Consider the following 17,488-nt stretch of genomic DNA (forward strand, 5'->3'; position numbering starts at 1 on the left):
AAATTCGGCTTCAAAAAAGATGAAAATTTTCATGAAGTATTTGGGCTTCGAAAAAGTTGAAAATTTTAATGAAGAAATTCGTCTTCAAAAAGGTTTTCGCAAGGGGGGGTGTTTCGTCTTTTTTCAACTTTTTCGTAAGGGGGGGTGTTTCCTCTTTTTTCAAATTTTTCATATGGGGGGGTTGGTCAATTGAAATTTTTCATGAAGTATTTGTGCTTCAAAAAAGTTGAAAATATTCATGAAGAAATTCGGCTTCAAAAAACTTGAAAATTTTCATGAAGTATTTGGGCTTCAAAAATTTTTTAAATTTTCATGAAGAAATTCGGCTTCAAAAAAGTTGAAAATTTTCATGAAGTATTTGGGCTTCAAAAAAGTTGAAAATTTTCATGAAGAAATTCGGCTTCAAAAAAGTTTTCGCAAGGGGGGGTGTTTCGTCTTTTTTCAACTTTTTCGTAAGGGGGGGTGTTTCGTCTTTTTTCAACTTTTTCGTAAGAGGGGGGTGTTTCGTCTTTTTTCAACTTTTTCGTGAGGGGGTGGGTCAATTGAAAGTATTCATGAAGAAATTCGGCTTCAAAAAAGTTGAAAATTTTCATGAAGTATTTGGGCTTCAAAAAAGTTGAAAATTTTCATGAAGAAATTCGGCTTCAAAAAAGTTTTCGCAAGGGGGGGTGTTTCGTCTTTTTTCAACTTTTTCGTAAGGGGGGGGTGTTTCGTCTTTTTTCAACTTTTTCGTGAGGGGGGGTGGGTCAATTGAAAATATTCATGAAGAAATTCGGCTTCAAAAAGGTTGAAAATTTTCATGAAGTATTTGGGCTTCAAAAATGTTTTAAATTTTCATGAAGAAATTCGGCTTCAAAAAACTTTAAAATTTTCATGAAGAAATTCGGCTTCAAAAAAGATGAAAATTTTCATGAAGTATTTGGGCTTCAAAAAAGTTGAAAATTTTCATGAAGAAATTCGGCTTCAAAAAAGATGAACGTTTTCATGAAGTATTTGGGCTTCAAAAAAGTTGAAAATTTTCATGAAGTATTTGGGCTTCAAAAAAGTTGAAAATTTTCATGAAGTATTTGGGCTTCAAAAAAGTTGAAAATATTCATGAAGAAATTCGGCTTCAAAACAGTTGAAAATTTTCATGAAGAAATTCGGCTTCAAAAAAGTTTTCGCAAGGGGGGGGTGTTTCGTCTTTTTTCAACTTTTTCGTAAGGGGGGGGGTGTTTCGTCTTTTTTCAACTTTTTCGTAAGAGGGGGGAGTTTCGTCTTTTTTCAACTTTTTCGTGAGGGGGTTGGTCAATTGAAAGTATTCATGAAGAAATTCGGCTTCAAAAAAGTTGAAAATTTTCATGAAGTATTTGGGCTTCAAAAAAGTTGAAAATTTTCATGAAGAAATTCGGCTTCAAAAAAGTTTTCGCGAGGGGGGGGTGTTTCGTCTTTTTTCAACTTTTTCGTAAGGGGGGGGTGTTTCGTCTTTTTTTCAACTTTTTCGTAAGAGGGGGGTGTTTCGTCTTTTTTCAACTTTTTCGTGAGGGGGGGTGGGTCAATTGAAAATATTCATGAAGATATTCGACTTCAAAAAAGTTGAAAATTTTCATGAAGAAATTCGGCTTCAAAAAAGTTTAAAATTTTCATGAAGAAATTCGGCTTCAAAAAAGATGAAAATTTTCATGAAGTATTTGGGCTTCGAAAAAGTTGAAAATTTTAATGAAGAAATTCGTCTTCAAAAAGGTTTTCGCAAGGGGGGGTGTTTCGTCTTTTTTCAACTTTTTCGTAAGGGGGGGTGTTTCCTCTTTTTTCAAATTTTTCATATGGGGGGGTTGGTCAATTGAAATTTTTCATGAAGTATTTGGGCTTCAAAAAAGTTGAAAATTTTCATGAAGTATTTGGGCTTCAAAAAAGTTGAAAATTTTCATGAAGAAATTCGGCTTCAAAAAAGTTGAACGTTTTCATGAAGTATTTGGGCTTCAAAAAAGTTGAAAATTTTCATGAAGTATTTGGGCTTCAAAAAAGTTGAAAATATTCATGAAGAAATTCGGCTTCAAAAAAGTTGAACATTTTCATGAAGTATTTGGGCTTCAAAATTTTTTTAAATTTTCATGAAGAAATTCGGCTTCAAAAAACTTGAAAATTTTCATGAAGTATTTGGGCTTCAAAAAAGTTGAAAATTTTCATGAAGAAATTCGGCTTCAAAAAAGTTTTCGCAAGGGGGGGGTGTTTCGTCTTTTTTCAACTTTTTCGTAAGGGGGGGGTGTTTCGTCTTTTTTCAACTTTTTCGTAAGAGGGGGGTGTTTCGTCTTTTTTCAACTTTTTCGTGAGGGGGGGTGGGTCAATTGAAAATATTCATGAAGAAATTCGGCTTCAAAAAAGTTGAAAATTTTCATGAAGAAATTCGGCTTCAAAAAAGTTTTCGCAAGGGGGGGGTGTTTCGTCTTTTTTCAACTTTTTCGTAAGGGGGGGGTGTTTCGTCTTTTTTCAACTTTTTCGTAAGAGGGGGGTGTTTCGTCTTTTTTCAACTTTTTCGTGAGGGGGGGTGGGTCAATTGAAAATATTCATGAAGAAATTCGGCTTCAAAAAAGTTGAAAATTTTCATGAAGTATTTGGGCTTCGAAAAAGTTGAAAATATTCATGAAGAAATTCGTCTTCAAAAAAGTTTTCGCAAGGGGGGGTGTTTCGTCTTTTTTCAACTTTTTCGTAAGGGGGGGTGTTTCCTCTTTTTTCAACTTTTTCATATGGGGGGGTTGGTCAATTGAAATTTTTCATGAAGTATTTGGGTTTCAAAAAAGTTGAAAATTTTCATGAAGTATTTGGGCTTCAAAAAAGTTGAAAATTTTCATGAAGAAATTCGGCTTCAAAAAAGTTGAACGTTTTCATGAAGTATTTGGGCTTCAAAAAAGTTGAAAATTTTCATGAAGTATTTGGGCTTCAAAAAAGTTGAAAATATTCATGAAGAAATTCGGCTTCAGAAAACTTGAAAATTTTCATGAAGTATTTGGGCTTCAAAATTTTTTTAAATTTTCATGAAGAAATTCGGCTTCAAAAAAGTTGAAAATTTTCATGAAGTATTTGGGCTTCAAAAAAGTTGAAAATTTTCATGAAGAAATTCGGCTTCAAAAAAGTTTTCGCAAGGGGGGGTGTTTCGTCTTTTTTCAACTTTTTCGTAAGGGGGGGTGTTTCGTCTTTTTTCAACTTTTTCGTAAGAGGGGGGTGTTTCGTCTTTTTTCAACTTTTTCGTGAGGGGGTGGGTCAATTGAAAGTATTCATGAAGAAATTCGGCTTCAAAAAAGTTGAAAATTTTCATGAAGTATTTGGGCTTCAAAAAAGTTGAAAATTTTCATGAAGAAATTCGGCTTCAAAAAAGTTTTCGCAAGGGGGGGTGTTTCGTCTTTTTTCAACTTTTTCGTAAGGGGGGGGTGTTTCGTCTTTTTTCAACTTTTTCGTGAGGGGGGGTGGGTCAATTGAAAATATTCATGAAGAAATTCGGCTTCAAAAAGGTTGAAAATTTTCATGAAGTATTTGGGCTTCAAAAATGTTTTAAATTTTCATGAAGAAATTCGGCTTCAAAAAACTTTAAAATTTTCATGAAGAAATTCGGCTTCAAAAAAGATGAAAATTTTCATGAAGTATTTGGGCTTCAAAAAAGTTGAAAATTTTCATGAAGAAATTCGGCTTCAAAAAAGATGAACGTTTTCATGAAGTATTTGGGCTTCAAAATTTTTTTAAATTTTCATGAAGAAATTCGGCTTCAAAAAACTTGAAAATTTTCATGAAGTATTTGGGCTTCAAAAAAGTTGAAAATTTTCATGAAGAAATTCGGCTTCAAAAAAGTTTTCGCAAGGGGGGGGTGTTTCGTCTTTTTTCAACTTTTTCGTAAGGGGGGGGTGTTTCGTCTTTTTTCAACTTTTTCGTAAGAGGGGGGTGTTTCGTCTTTTTTCAACTTTTTCGTGAGGGGGGGTGGGTCAATTGAAAATATTCATGAAGAAATTCGGCTTCAAAAAAGTTGAAAATTTTCATGAAGAAATTCGGCTTCAAAAAAGTTTTCGCAAGGGGGGGGTGTTTCGTCTTTTTTCAACTTTTTCGTAAGGGGGGGGTGTTTCGTCTTTTTTCAACTTTTTCGTAAGAGGGGGGTGTTTCGTCTTTTTTCAACTTTTTCGTGAGGGGGGGTGGGTCAATTAAAAATATTCATGAAGAAATTCGGCTTCAAAAAAGTTGAAAATTTTCATGAAGTATTTGGGCTTCGAAAAAGTTGAAAATATTCATGAAGAAATTCGTCTTCAAAAAAGTTTTCGCAAGGGGGGGTGTTTCGTCTTTTTTCAACTTTTTCGTAAGGGGGGGTGTTTCCTCTTTTTTCAACTTTTTCATATGGGGGGGTTGGTCAATTGAAATTTTTCATGAAGTATTTGGGTTTCAAAAAAGTTGAAAATTTTCATGAAGTATTTGGGCTTCAAAAAAGTTGAAAATTTTCATGAAGAAATTCGGCTTCAAAAAAGTTGAACGTTTTCATGAAGTATTTGGGCTTCAAAAAAGTTGAAAATTTTCATGAAGTATTTGGGCTTCAAAAAAGTTGAAAATATTCATGAAGAAATTCGGCTTCAAAAAACTTGAAAATTTTCATGAAGTATTTGGGCTTCAAAATTTTTTTAAATTTTCATGAAGAAATTCGGCTTCAAAAAAGTTGAAAATTTTCATGAAGAAATTCGGCTTCAAAAAAGTTTTCGCAAGGGGGGGTGTTTCGTCTTTTTTCAACTTTTTCGTAAGGGGGGGTGTTTCGTCTTTTTTCAACTTTTTCGTAAGAGGGGGGTGTTTCGTCTTTTTTCAACTTTTTCGTGAGGGGGTGGGTCAATTGAAAGTATTCATGAAGAAATTCGGCTTCAAAAAAGTTGAAAATTTTCATGAAGTATTTGGGCTTCAAAAAAGTTGAAAATTTTCATGAAGAAATTCGGCTTCAAAAAAGTTTTCGCAAGGTGGGGTGTTTCGTCTTTTTTCAACTTTTTCGTAAGGGGGGGGTGTTTCGTCTTTTTTCAACTTTTTCGTGAGGGGGGGTGGGTCAATTGAAAATATTCATGAAGAAATTCGGCTTCAAAAAGGTTGAAAATTTTCATGAAGTATTTGGGCTTCAAAAATGATTTAAATTTTCATGAAGAAATTCGGCTTCAAAAAACTTTAAAATTTTCATGAAGAAATTCGGCTTCAAAAAAGATGAAAATTTTCATGAAGTATTTGGGCTTCAAAAAAGTTGAAAATTTTCATGAAGAAATTCGGCTTCAAAAAAGATGAACGTTTTCATGAAGTATTTGGGCTTCAAAAAAGTTGAAAATTTTCATGAAGTATTTGGGCTTCAAAAAAGTTGAAAATTTTCATGAAGTATTTGGGCTTCAAAAAAGTTGAAAATATTCATGAAGAAATTCGGCTTCAAAACAGTTGAAAATTTTCATGAAGAAATTCGGCTTCAAAAAAGTTTTCGCAAGGGGGGGGTGTTTCGTCTTTTTTCAACTTTTTCGTGAGGGGGTTGGTCAATTGAAAGTATTCATGAAGAAATTCGGCTTCAAAAAAGTTGAAAATTTTCATGAAGTATTTGGGCTTCAAAAAAGTTGAAAATTTTCATGAAGAAATTCGGCTTCAAAAAAGTTTTCGCGAGGGGGGGGTGTTTCGTCTTTTTTCAACTTTTTCGTAAGGGGGGGGTGTTTCGTCTTTTTTTCAACTTTTTCGTAAGGGGGGGTGTTTCGTCTTTTTTCAACTTTTTCGTAAGAGGGGGGTGTTTCGTCTTTTTTCAACTTTTTCGTGAGGGGGGGTTGGTCAATTGAAAATATTCATGAAGAAATTCGGCTTCAAAAAAGTCGAAAATTTTCATGAAGTATTTGGGCTTCAAAAATGTTTTAAATTTTCATGAAGAAATTCGGCTTCAAAAAACTTGAAAATTTTCATGAAGTATTTGGGCTTCAAAATTTTTTTAAATTTTCATGAAGAAATTCGGCTTCAAAAAAGTTGAAAATTTTCATGAAGAAATTCGGCTTCAAAAAAGTTTTCGCAAGGGGGGGTGTTTCGTCTTTTTTCAACTTTTTCGTAAGGGGGGGTGTTTCGTCTTTTTTCAACTTTTTCGTAAGAGGGGGGTGTTTCGTCTTTTTTCAACTTTTTCGTGAGGGGGTGGGTCAATTGAAAGTATTCATGAAGAAATTCGGCTTCAAAAAAGTTGAAAATTTTCATGAAGTATTTGGGCTTCAAAAAAGTTGAAAATTTTCATGAAGAAATTCGGCTTCAAAAAAGTTTTCGCAAGGTGGGGTGTTTCGTCTTTTTTCAACTTTTTCGTAAGGGGGGGGTGTTTCGTCTTTTTTCAACTTTTTCGTGAGGGGGGGTGGGTCAATTGAAAATATTCATGAAGAAATTCGGCTTCAAAAAGGTTGAAAATTTTCATGAAGTATTTGGGCTTCAAAAATGATTTAAATTTTCATGAAGAAATTCGGCTTCAAAAAACTTTAAAATTTTCATGAAGAAATTCGGCTTCAAAAAAGATGAAAATTTTCATGAAGTATTTGGGCTTCAAAAAAGTTGAAAATTTTCATGAAGAAATTCGGCTTCAAAAAAGATGAACGTTTTCATGAAGTATTTGGGCTTCAAAAAAGTTGAAAATTTTCATGAAGTATTTGGGCTTCAAAAAAGTTGAAAATTTTCATGAAGTATTTGGGCTTCAAAAAAGTTGAAAATATTCATGAAGAAATTCGGCTTCAAAACAGTTGAAAATTTTCATGAAGAAATTCGGCTTCAAAAAAGTTTTCGCAAGGGGGGGGTGTTTCGTCTTTTTTCAACTTTTTCGTGAGGGGGTTGGTCAATTGAAAGTATTCATGAAGAAATTCGGCTTCAAAAAAGTTGAAAATTTTCATGAAGTATTTGGGCTTCAAAAAAGTTGAAAATTTTCATGAAGAAATTCGGCTTCAAAAAAGTTTTCGCGAGGGGGGGGTGTTTCGTCTTTTTTCAACTTTTTCGTAAGGGGGGGGTGTTTCGTCTTTTTTTCAACTTTTTCGTAAGGGGGGGTGTTTCGTCTTTTTTCAACTTTTTCGTAAGAGGGGGGTGTTTCGTCTTTTTTCAACTTTTTCGTGAGGGGGGGTTGGTCAATTGAAAATATTCATGAAGAAATTCGGCTTCAAAAAAGTCGAAAATTTTCATGAAGTATTTGGGCTTCAAAAATGTTTTAAATTTTCATGAAGAAATTCGGCTTCAAAAAAGTTGAAAATTTTCATGAAGAAATTCGGCTTCAAAAAAGTTTTCGCAAGGGGGGGTGTTTCGTCTTTTTTCAACTTTTTCGTGAGGGGGGGGTGTTTCGTCTTTTTTCAACTTTTTCGTAAGAGGGGGGTGTTTCGTCTTTTTTCAACTTTTTCGTGAGGCGGGGTGGGTCAATTGAAAATATTCATGAAGAAATTCGGCTTCAAAAAGGTTGAAAATTTTCATGAAGTATTTGGGCTTCAAAAATGTTTTAAATTTTCATGAAGAAATTCGGCTTCAAAAAACTTTAAAATTTTCATGAAGAAATTCGGCTTCAAAAAAGATGAAAATTTTCATGAAGTATTTGGGCTTCAAAAAAGTTGAAAATTTTCATGAAGAAATTCGGCTTCAAAAAAGATGAACGTTTTCATGAAGTATTTTGGCTTCAAAAAAGTTGAAAGTATTCATGAAGAAATTCGGCTTCAAAAAAGTTGAAAATATTCATGAAGAAATTCGGCTTCAAAAAAGATGAAAATTTTCATGAAGTATTTTGGCTTCAAAAAAGTTGAAAGTATTCATGAAGAAATTCGGCTTCAAAAAAGTTGAAAATATTCATGAAGAAATTCGGCTTCAAAACAGTTGAAAATTTTCATGAAGAAATTTGGCTTCAAAAAAGTTTTCGCAAGGGGGGGGTTTTTTCGTCTTTTTTCAACTTTTTCGTAAGGGGGGGGTGTTTCGTCTTTTTTCAACTTTTTCGTAAGGGGGGGTGTTTCCTCTTTTTTCAACTTTTTCATATGGGGGGGTTGGTCAATTGAAATTTTTCATGAAGTATTTGGGCTTCAAAAAAGTTGAAAATTTTCATGAAGTATTTGGGCTTCAAAAAAGTTGAAAATTTTCATGAAGAAATTCGGCTTCAAAAAAGTTGAACGTTTTCATGAAGTATTTGGGCTTCAAAAAAGTTGAAAATATTCATGAAGAAATTCGGCTTCAAAAAAGTTGAACGTTTTCATGAAGTATTTGGGCTTCAAAAAGTTGAAAATATTCATGAAGAAATTCGGCTTCAAAAAAGTTGAAAATTTTCATGAAGTATTTGGGCTTCAAAATTTTTTTAAATTTTCATGAAGAAATTCGGCTTCAAAAAAGTTGAAAATTTTCATGACGTATTTGGGCTTCAAAAAAGTTGAAAATTTTCATGAAGAAATTCGGCTTCAAAAAAGTTTTCACGAGGGGGGGGTGTTTCGTCGTTTTTTAACTTTTTCGTAAGGGGGGGGTGTTTCGTCTTTTTTCAACTTTTTCGTAAGGGGGGGGTGTTTCGTCTTTTTTCAACTTTTTCGTAAGAGGGGGGTGTTTCGTCCTTTTTCAACTTTTTCGTGAGGGGGGGTGGGTCAATTGAAAATATTCATGAAGAAATTCGGCTTCAAAAAAGTTGAAAATTTTCATGAAGTATTTGGGCTTCAAAAATGTTTAAAATTTTCATGAAGTAATTCGGCTTCAAAAAAGTTTAAAATTTTAATGAAGAAATTCGGCTTCAAAAAAGTTGAAAATTTTCATGAATTATTTGGGCTTCAAAAATGTTTTAAATTTTCATGAAGAAATTCGGCTTCAAAAAAGTTTAAAATTTTCATGAAGAAATTCGGCTTCAAAAAAGATGAAAATTTTCATGAAGTATTTGGGCTTCAAAAAAGTTGAAAATTTTCATGAAGAAATTCGGATTCAAAAAAGTTGAACGTTTTCATGAAGTATTTGGGCTTCAAAAAAGTTGAAAATATTCATGAAGAAATTCGGCTTCAAAAAAGTTGAACGTTTTCATGAAGTATTTGGGCTTCAAAAAGTTGAAAATATTCATGAAGAAATTCGGCTTCAAAAAAGTTGAAAATTTTCATGAAGTATTTGGGCTTCAAAATTTTTTTAAATTTTCATGAAGAAATTCGGCTTCAAAAAAGTTGAAAATTTTCATGACGTATTTGGGCTTCAAAAAAGTTGAAAATTTTCATGAAGAAATTCGGCTTCAAAAAAGTTTTCACGAGGGGGGGGTGTTTCGTCGTTTTTTAACTTTTTCGTAAGGGGGGGGTGTTTCGTCTTTTTTCAACTTTTTCGTAAGGGGGGGGTGTTTCGTCTTTTTTCAACTTTTTCGTAAGAGGGGGGTGTTTCGTCCTTTTTCAACTTTTTCGTGAGGGGGGGTGGGTCAATTGAAAATATTCATGAAGAAATTCGGCTTCAAAAAAGTTGAAAATTTTCATGAAGTATTTGGGCTTCAAAAATGTTTAAAATTTTCATGAAGAAATTCGGCTTCAAAAAAGTTTAAAATTTTAATGAAGAAATTCGGCTTCAAAAAAGTTGAAAATTTTCATGAATTATTTGGGCTTCAAAAATGTTTTAAATTTTCATGAAGAAATTCGGCTTCAAAAAAGTTTAAAATTTTCATGAAGAAATTCGGCTTCAAAAAAGATGAAAATTTTCATGAAGTATTTGGGCTTCAAAAAAGTTGAAAATTTTCATGAAAAAATTCGGCTTCAAAAAAGATGAACGTTTTCATGAAGTATTTGGGCTTCAAAAAAGTTGAAAATTTTCATGAAGTATTTGGGCTTCAAAAAAGTTGAAAATATTCATGAAGAAATTCGGCTTCAAAAAAGTTGAAAATTTTCATGAACAAATTCGGCTTCAAAAAAGTTTTCGCAAGGGGGGGATGTTTCGTCTTTTTTCAACTTTTTCGTAAGAGGGGGGTGTTTCGTCTTTTTTCAACTTTTTCATGAGGGGGGTGGGTCAATTGAAAGTATTCATGAAGAAATTCGGCTTCAAAAAAGTTGAAAATTTTCATGAAGTATTTGGGCTTCAAAAAAGTTGAAAATTTTCATGAAGAAATTCGGCTTCAAAAAAGTTTTCGCGAGGGGGGGGTGTTTCGTCTTTTTTCAACTTTTTCGTAAGGGGGGGTGTTTCCTCTTTTTTCAACTTTTTCATAAGGGGGGGTTGGTCAATTGAAATTTTTCATGAAGTATTTGGGCTTCAAAAAAGTTGAAAATTTTCATGAAGAAATTGGGCTTCAAAAAAGTTGAACGTTTTCATGAAGTATTTGGGCTTCAAAAAAGTTGAAAATTTTCATGAAGAAATTCGGCTTCAAAAAAGTTTTCGCAAGGGGGGGTGTTTCGTCTTTTTTCAACTTTTTCGTAAGGGGGGGGTGTTTCGTCTTTTTTCAACTTTTTCGTAAGAGGGGGGTGTTTCGTCTTTTTTCAACTTTTTCGTGAGGGGGGGTGGGTCAATTGAAAATATTCATGAAGAAATTCGGCTTCAAAAAAGTTGAAAATTTTCATGAAGAAATTCGGCTTCAAAAAAGTTTTCGCAAGGGGGGGGTGTTTCGTCTTTTTTCAACTTTTTCGTAAGGGGGGGGTGTTTCGTCTTTTTTCAACTTTTTCGTAAGAGGGGGGTGTTTCGTCTTTTTTCAACTTTTTCGTGAGGGGGGGTGGGTCAATTGAAAATATTCATGAAGAAATTCGGCTTCAAAAAAGTTGAAAATTTTCATGAAGTATTTGGGCTTCGAAAAAGTTGAAAATATTCATGAAGAAATTCGTCTTCAAAAAAGTTTTCGCAAGGGGGGGTGTTTCGTCTTTTTTCAACTTTTTCGTAAGGGGGGGTGTTTCCTCTTTTTTCAACTTTTTCATATGGGGGGGTTGGTCAATTGAAATTTTTCATGAAGTATTTGGGTTTCAAAAAAGTTGAAAATTTTCATGAAGTATTTGGGCTTCAAAAAAGTTGAAAATTTTCATGAAGAAATTCGGCTTCAAAAAAGTTGAACGTTTTCATGAAGTATTTGGGCTTCAAAAAAGTTGAAAATTTTCATGAAGTATTTGGGCTTCAAAAAAGTTGAAAATATTCATGAAGAAATTCGGCTTCAAAAAACTTGAAAATTTTCATGAAGTATTTGGGCTTCAAAATTTTTTTAAATTTTCATGAAGAAATTCGGCTTCAAAAAAGTTGAAAATTTTCATGAAGTATTTGGGCTTCAAAAAAGTTGAAAATTTTCATGAAGAAATTCGGCTTCAAAAAAGTTTTCGCAAGGGGGGGTGTTTCGTCTTTTTTCAACTTTTTCGTAAGGGGGGGTGTTTCGTCTTTTTTCAACTTTTTCGTAAGAGGGGGGTGTTTCGTCTTTTTTCAACTTTTTCGTGAGGGGGTGGGTCAATTGAAAGTATTCATGAAGAAATTCGGCTTCAAAAAAGTTGAAAATTTTCATGATGTATTTGGGCTTCAAAAAAGTTGAAAATTTTCATGAAGAAATTCGGCTTCAAAAAAGTTTTCTCAAGGGGGGGTGTTTCGTCTTTTTTCAACTTTTTCGTAAGGGGGGGGTGTTTCGTCTTTTTTCAACTTTTTCGTGAGGGGGGGTGGGTCAATTGAAAATATTCATGAAGAAATTCGGCTTCAAAAAGGTTGAAAATTTTCATGAAGTATTTGGGCTTCAAAAATGTTTTAAATTTTCATGAAGAAATTCGGCTTCAAAAAACTTTAAAATTTTCATGAAGAAATTCGGCTTCAAAAAAGATGAAAATTTTCATGAAGTATTTGGGCTTCAAAAAAGTTGAAAATTTTCATGAAGAAATTCGGCTTCAAAAAAGATGAACGTTTTCATGAAGTATTTGGGCTTCAAAAAAGTTGAAAATTTTCATGAAGTATTTGGGCTTCAAAAAAGTTGAAAATATTCATGAAGAAATTCGGCTTCAAAACAGTTGAAAATTTTCATGAAGAAATTCGGCTTCAAAAAAGTTTTCGCAAGGGGGGGGTGTTTCGTCTTTTTTCAACTTTTTCGTAAGGGGGGGGGTGTTTCGTCTTTTTTCAACTTTTTCGTAAGAGGGGGGAGTTTCGTCTTTTTTCAACTTTTTCGTGAGGGGGTTGGTCAATTGAAAGTATTCATGAAGAAATTCGGCTTCAAAAAAGTCGAAAATTTTCATGAAGTATTTGGGCTTCAAAAATGTTTTAAATTTTCATGAAGAAATTCGGCTTCAAAAAAGTTTAAAATTTTCATGAAGAAATTCGGCTTCAAAAAAGATGAAAATTTTCATGAAGTATTTGGGCTTCAAAAAAGTTGAAAATTTTCATGAAGAAATTCGGCTTCAAAAAAGTTTTCGCAAGGGGGGGTGTTTTGTCTTTTTTCAACTTTTTCGTAAGGGGGGGGTGTTTCGTCTTTTTTCAACTTTTTCGTAAGAGGGGGGTGTTTCGTCTTTTTTCAACTTTTTCGTGAGGCGGGGGGGGTCAATTGAAAATATTCATGAAGAAATTCGGCTTCAAAAAGGTTGAAAATTTTCATGAAGTATTTGGGCTTCAAAAATGTTTTAAATTTTCATGAAGAAATTCGGCTTCAAAAAACTTTAAAATTTTCATGAAGAAATTCGGCTTCAAAAAAGTTGAAAATTTTCATGACGTATTTGGGCTTCAAAAAAGTTGAAAATTTTCATGAAGAAATTCGGCTTCAAAAAAGTTTTCACGAGGGGGGGGTGTTTCGTCGTTTTTTAACTTTTTCGTAAGGGGGGTGTTTCGTCTTTTTTCAACTTTTTCGTAAGGGGGGGGTGTTTCGTCTTTTTTCAACTTTTTCGTAAGAGGGGGGTGTTTCGTCCTTTTTCAACTTTTTCGTGAGGGGGGGTGGGTCAATTGAAAATATTCATGAAGAAATTCGGCTTCAAAAAAGTTGAAAATTTTCATGAAGTATTTGGGCTTCAAAAATGTTTAAAATTTTCATGAAGAAATTCGGCTTCAAAAAAGTTTAAAATTTTAATGAAGAAATTCGGCTTCAAAAAAGTTGAAAATTTTCATGAATTATTTGGGCTTCAAAAATGTTTTAAATTTTCATGAAGAAATTCGGCTTCAAAAAAGTTTAAAATTTTCATGAAGAAATTCGGCTTCAAAAAAGATGAAAATTTTCATGAAGTATTTGGGCTTCAAAAAAGTTGAAAATTTTCATGAAGAAATTCGGCTTCAAAAAAGTTGAACGTTTTCATGAAGTATTTGGGCTTCAAAAAAGTTGAAAATATTCATGAAGAAATTCGGCTTCAAAAAAGTTGAACGTTTTCATGAAGTATTTGGGCTTCAAAAAGTTGAAAATATTCATGAAGAAATTCGGCTTCAAAAAAGTTGAAAATTTTCATGAAGTATTTGGGCTTCAAAATTTTTTTAAATTTTCATGAAGAAATTCGGCTTCAAAAAAGTTGAAAATTTTCATGACGTATTTGGGCTTCAAAAAAGTTGAAAATTTTCATGAAGAAATTCGGCTTCAAAAAAGTTTTCACGAGGGGGGGGTGTTTCGTCGTTTTTTAACTTTTTCGTAAGGGGGGGTGTTTCGTCTTTTTTCAACTTTTTCGTAAGAGGGGGGTGTTTCGTCCTTTTTCAACTTTTTCGTGAGGGGGGGTGGGTCAATTGAAAATATTCATGAAGAAATTCGGCTTCAAAAAAGTTGAAAATTTTCATGAAGTATTTGGGCTTCAAAAATGTTTAAAATTTTCATGAAGAAATTCGGCTTCAAAAAAGTTTAAAATTTTCATGAAGTATTTGGGCTTCAAAATTTTTTTAAATTTTCATGAAGAAATTCGGCTTCAAAAAAGTTGAAAATTTTCATGACGTATTTGGGCTTCAAAAAAGTTGAAAATTTTCATGAAGAAATTCGGCTTCAAAAAAGTTTTCACGAGGGGGGGGTGTTTCGTCGTTTTTTAACTTTTTCGTAAGGGGGGGGTGTTTCGTCTTTTTTCAACTTTTTCGTAAGGGGGGGGTGTTTCGTCTTTTTTCAACTTTTTCGTAAGAGGGGGGTGTTTCGTCCTTTTTCAACTTTTTCGTGAGGGGGGGTGGGTCAATTGAAAATATTCATGAAGAAATTCGGCTTCAAAAAAGTTGAAAATTTTCATGAAGTATTTGGGCTTCAAAAATGTTTAAAATTTTCATGAAGAAATTCGGCTTCAAAAAAGTTTAAAATTTTAATGAAGAAATTCGGCTTCAAAAAAGTTGAAAATTTTCATGAATTATTTGGGCTTCAAAAATGTTTTAAATTTTCATGAAGAAATTCGGCTTCAAAAAAGTTTAAAATTTTCATGAAGAAATTCGGCTTCAAAAAAGATGAAAATTTTCATGAAGTATTTGGGCTTCAAAAAAGTTGAAAATTTTCATGAAAAAATTCGGCTTCAAAAAAGATGAACGTTTTCATGAAGTATTTGGGCTTCAAAAAAGTTGAAAATTTTCATGAAGTATTTGGGCTTCAAAAAAGTTGAAAATATTCATGAAGAAATTCGGCTTCAAAAAAGTTGAAAATTTTCATGAACAAATTCGGCTTCAAAAAAGTTTTCGCAAGGGGGGGATGTTTCGTCTTTTTTCAACTTTTTCGTAAGAGGGGGGTGTTTCGTCTTTTTTCAACTTTTTCATGAGGGGGGTGGGTCAATTGAAAGTATTCATGAAGAAATTCGGCTTCAAAAAAGTTGAAAATTTTCATGAAGTATTTGGGCTTCAAAAAAGTTGAAAATTTTCATGAAGAAATTCGGCTTCAAAAAAGTTTTCGCGAGGGGGGGGTGTTTCGTCTTTTTTCAACTTTTTCGTAAGGGGGGGTGTTTCCTCTTTTTTCAACTTTTTCATAAGGGGGGGTTGGTCAATTGAAATTTTTCATGAAGTATTTGGGCTTCAAAAAAGTTGAAAATTTTCATGAAGAAATTGGGCTTCAAAAAAGTTGAACGTTTTCATGAAGTATTTGGGCTTCAAAAAAGTTGAAAATTTTCATGAAGAAATTCGGCTTCAAAAAAGTTTTCGCAAGGGGGGGTGTTTCGTCTTTTTTCAACTTTTTCGTAAGGGGGGGGTGTTTCGTCTTTTTTCAACTTTTTCGTAAGAGGGGGGTGTTTCGTCTTTTTTCAACTTTTTCGTGAGGGGGGGTGGGTCAATTGAAAATATTCATGAAGAAATTCGGCTTCAAAAAAGTTGAAAATTTTCATGAAGAAATTCGGCTTCAAAAAAGTTTTCGCAAGGGGGGGGTGTTTCGTCTTTTTTCAACTTTTTCGTAAGGGGGGGGTGTTTCGTCTTTTTTCAACTTTTTCGTAAGAGGGGGGTGTTTCGTCTTTTTTCAACTTTTTCGTGAGGGGGGGTGGGTCAATTGAAAATATTCATGAAGAAATTCGGCTTCAAAAAAGTTGAAAATTTTCATGAAGTATTTGGGCTTCGAAAAAGTTGAAAATATTCATGAAGAAATTCGTCTTCAAAAAAGTTTTCGCAAGGGGGGGTGTTTCGTCTTTTTTCAACTTTTTCGTAAGGGGGGGTGTTTCCTCTTTTTTCAACTTTTTCATATGGGGGGGTTGGTCAATTGAAATTTTTCATGAAGTATTTGGGTTTCAAAAAAGTTGAAAATTTTCATGAAGTATTTGGGCTTCAAAAAAGTTGAAAATTTTCATGAAGAAATTCGGCTTCAAAAAAGTTGAACGTTTTCATGAAGTATTTGGGCTTCAAAAAAGTTGAAAATTTTCATGAAGTATTTGGGCTTCAAAAAAGTTGAAAATATTCATGAAGAAATTCGGCTTCAAAAAACTTGAAAATTTTCATGAAGTATTTGGGCTTCAAAATTTTTTTAAATTTTCATGAAGAAATTCGGCTTCAAAAAAGTTGAAAATTTTCATGAAGTATTTGGGCTTCAAAAAAGTTGAAAATTTTCATGAAGAAATTCGGCTTCAAAAAAGTTTTCGCAAGGGGGGGTGTTTCGTCTTTTTTCAACTTTTTCGTAAGGGGGGGTGTTTCGTCTTTTTTCAACTTTTTCGTAAGAGGGGGGTGTTTCGTCTTTTTTCAACTTTTTCGTGAGGGGGTGGGTCAATTGAAAGTATTCATGAAGAAATTCGGCTTCAAAAAAGTTGAAAATTTTCATGAAGTATTTGGGCTTCAAAAAAGTTGAAAATTTTCATGAAGAAATTCGGCTTCAAAAAAGTTTTCTCAAGGGGGGGTGTTTCGTCTTTTTTCAACTTTTTCGTAAGGGGGGGGTGTTTCGTCTTTTTTCAACTTTTTCGTGAGGGGGGGTGGGTCAATTGAAAATATTCATGAAGAAATTCGGCTTCAAAAAGGTTGAAAATTTTCATGAAGTATTTGGGCTTCAAAAATGTTTTAAATTTTCATGAAGAAATTCGGCTTCAAAAAACTTTAAAATTTTCATGAAGAAATTCGGCTTCAAAAAAGATGAAAATTTTCATGAAGTATTTGGGCTTCAAAAAAGTTGAAAATTTTCATGAAGAAATTCGGCTTCAAAAAAGATGAACGTTTTCATGAAGTATTTGGGCTTCAAAAAAGTTGAAAATTTTCATGAAGTATTTGGGCTTCAAAAAAGTTGAAAATATTCATGAAGAAATTCGGCTTCAAAACAGTTGAAAATTTTCATGAAGAAATTCGGCTTCAAAAAAGTTTTCGCAAGGGGGGGGTGTTTCGTCTTTTTTCAACTTTTTCGTAAGGGGGGGGGTGTTTCGTCTTTTTTCAACTTTTTCGTAAGAGGGGGGAGTTTCGTCTTTTTTCAACTTTTTCGTGAGGGGGTTGGTCAATTGAAAGTATTCATGAAGAAATTCGGCTTCAAAAAAGTCGAAAATTTTCATGAAGTATTTGGGCTTCAAAAATGTTTTAAATTTTCATGAAGAAATTCGGCTTCAAAAAAGTTTAAAATTTTCATGAAGAAATTCGGCTTCAAAAAAGATGAAAATTTTCATGAAGTATTTGGGCTTCAAAAAAGTTGAAAATTTTCATGAAGAAATTCGGCTTCAAAAAAGTTTTCGCAAGGGGGGGTGTTTTGTCTTTTTTCAACTTTTTCGTAAGGGGGGGGTGTTTCGTCTTTTTTCAACTTTTTCGTAAGAGGGGGGTGTTTCGTCTTTTTTCAACTTTTTCGTGAGGCGGGGGGGGTCAATTGAAAATATTCATGAAGAAATTCGGCTTCAAAAAGGTTGAAAATTTTCATGAAGTATTTGGGCTTCAAAAATGTTTTAAATTTTCATGAAGAAATTCGGCTTCAAAAAACTTTAAAATTTTCATGAAGAAATTCGGCTTCAAAAAAGTTGAAAATTTTCATGACGTATTTGGGCTTCAAAAAAGTTGAAAATTTTCATGAAGAAATTCGGCTTCAAAAAAGTTTTCACGAGGGGGGGGTGTTTCGTCGTTTTTTAACTTTTTCGTAAGGGGGGTGTTTCGTCTTTTTTCAACTTTTTCGTAAGGGGGGGGTGTTTCGTCTTTTTTCAACTTTTTCGTAAGAGGGGGGTGTTTCGTCCTTTTTCAACTTTTTCGTGAGGGGGGGTGGGTCAATTGAAAATATTCATGAAGAAATTCGGCT

This window comes from Labrus mixtus, unplaced genomic scaffold (assembly GCF_963584025.1).
Source record: "Labrus mixtus unplaced genomic scaffold, fLabMix1.1 SCAFFOLD_47, whole genome shotgun sequence".
Lineage (NCBI taxonomy): Eukaryota > Metazoa > Chordata > Actinopteri > Labriformes > Labridae > Labrus > Labrus mixtus.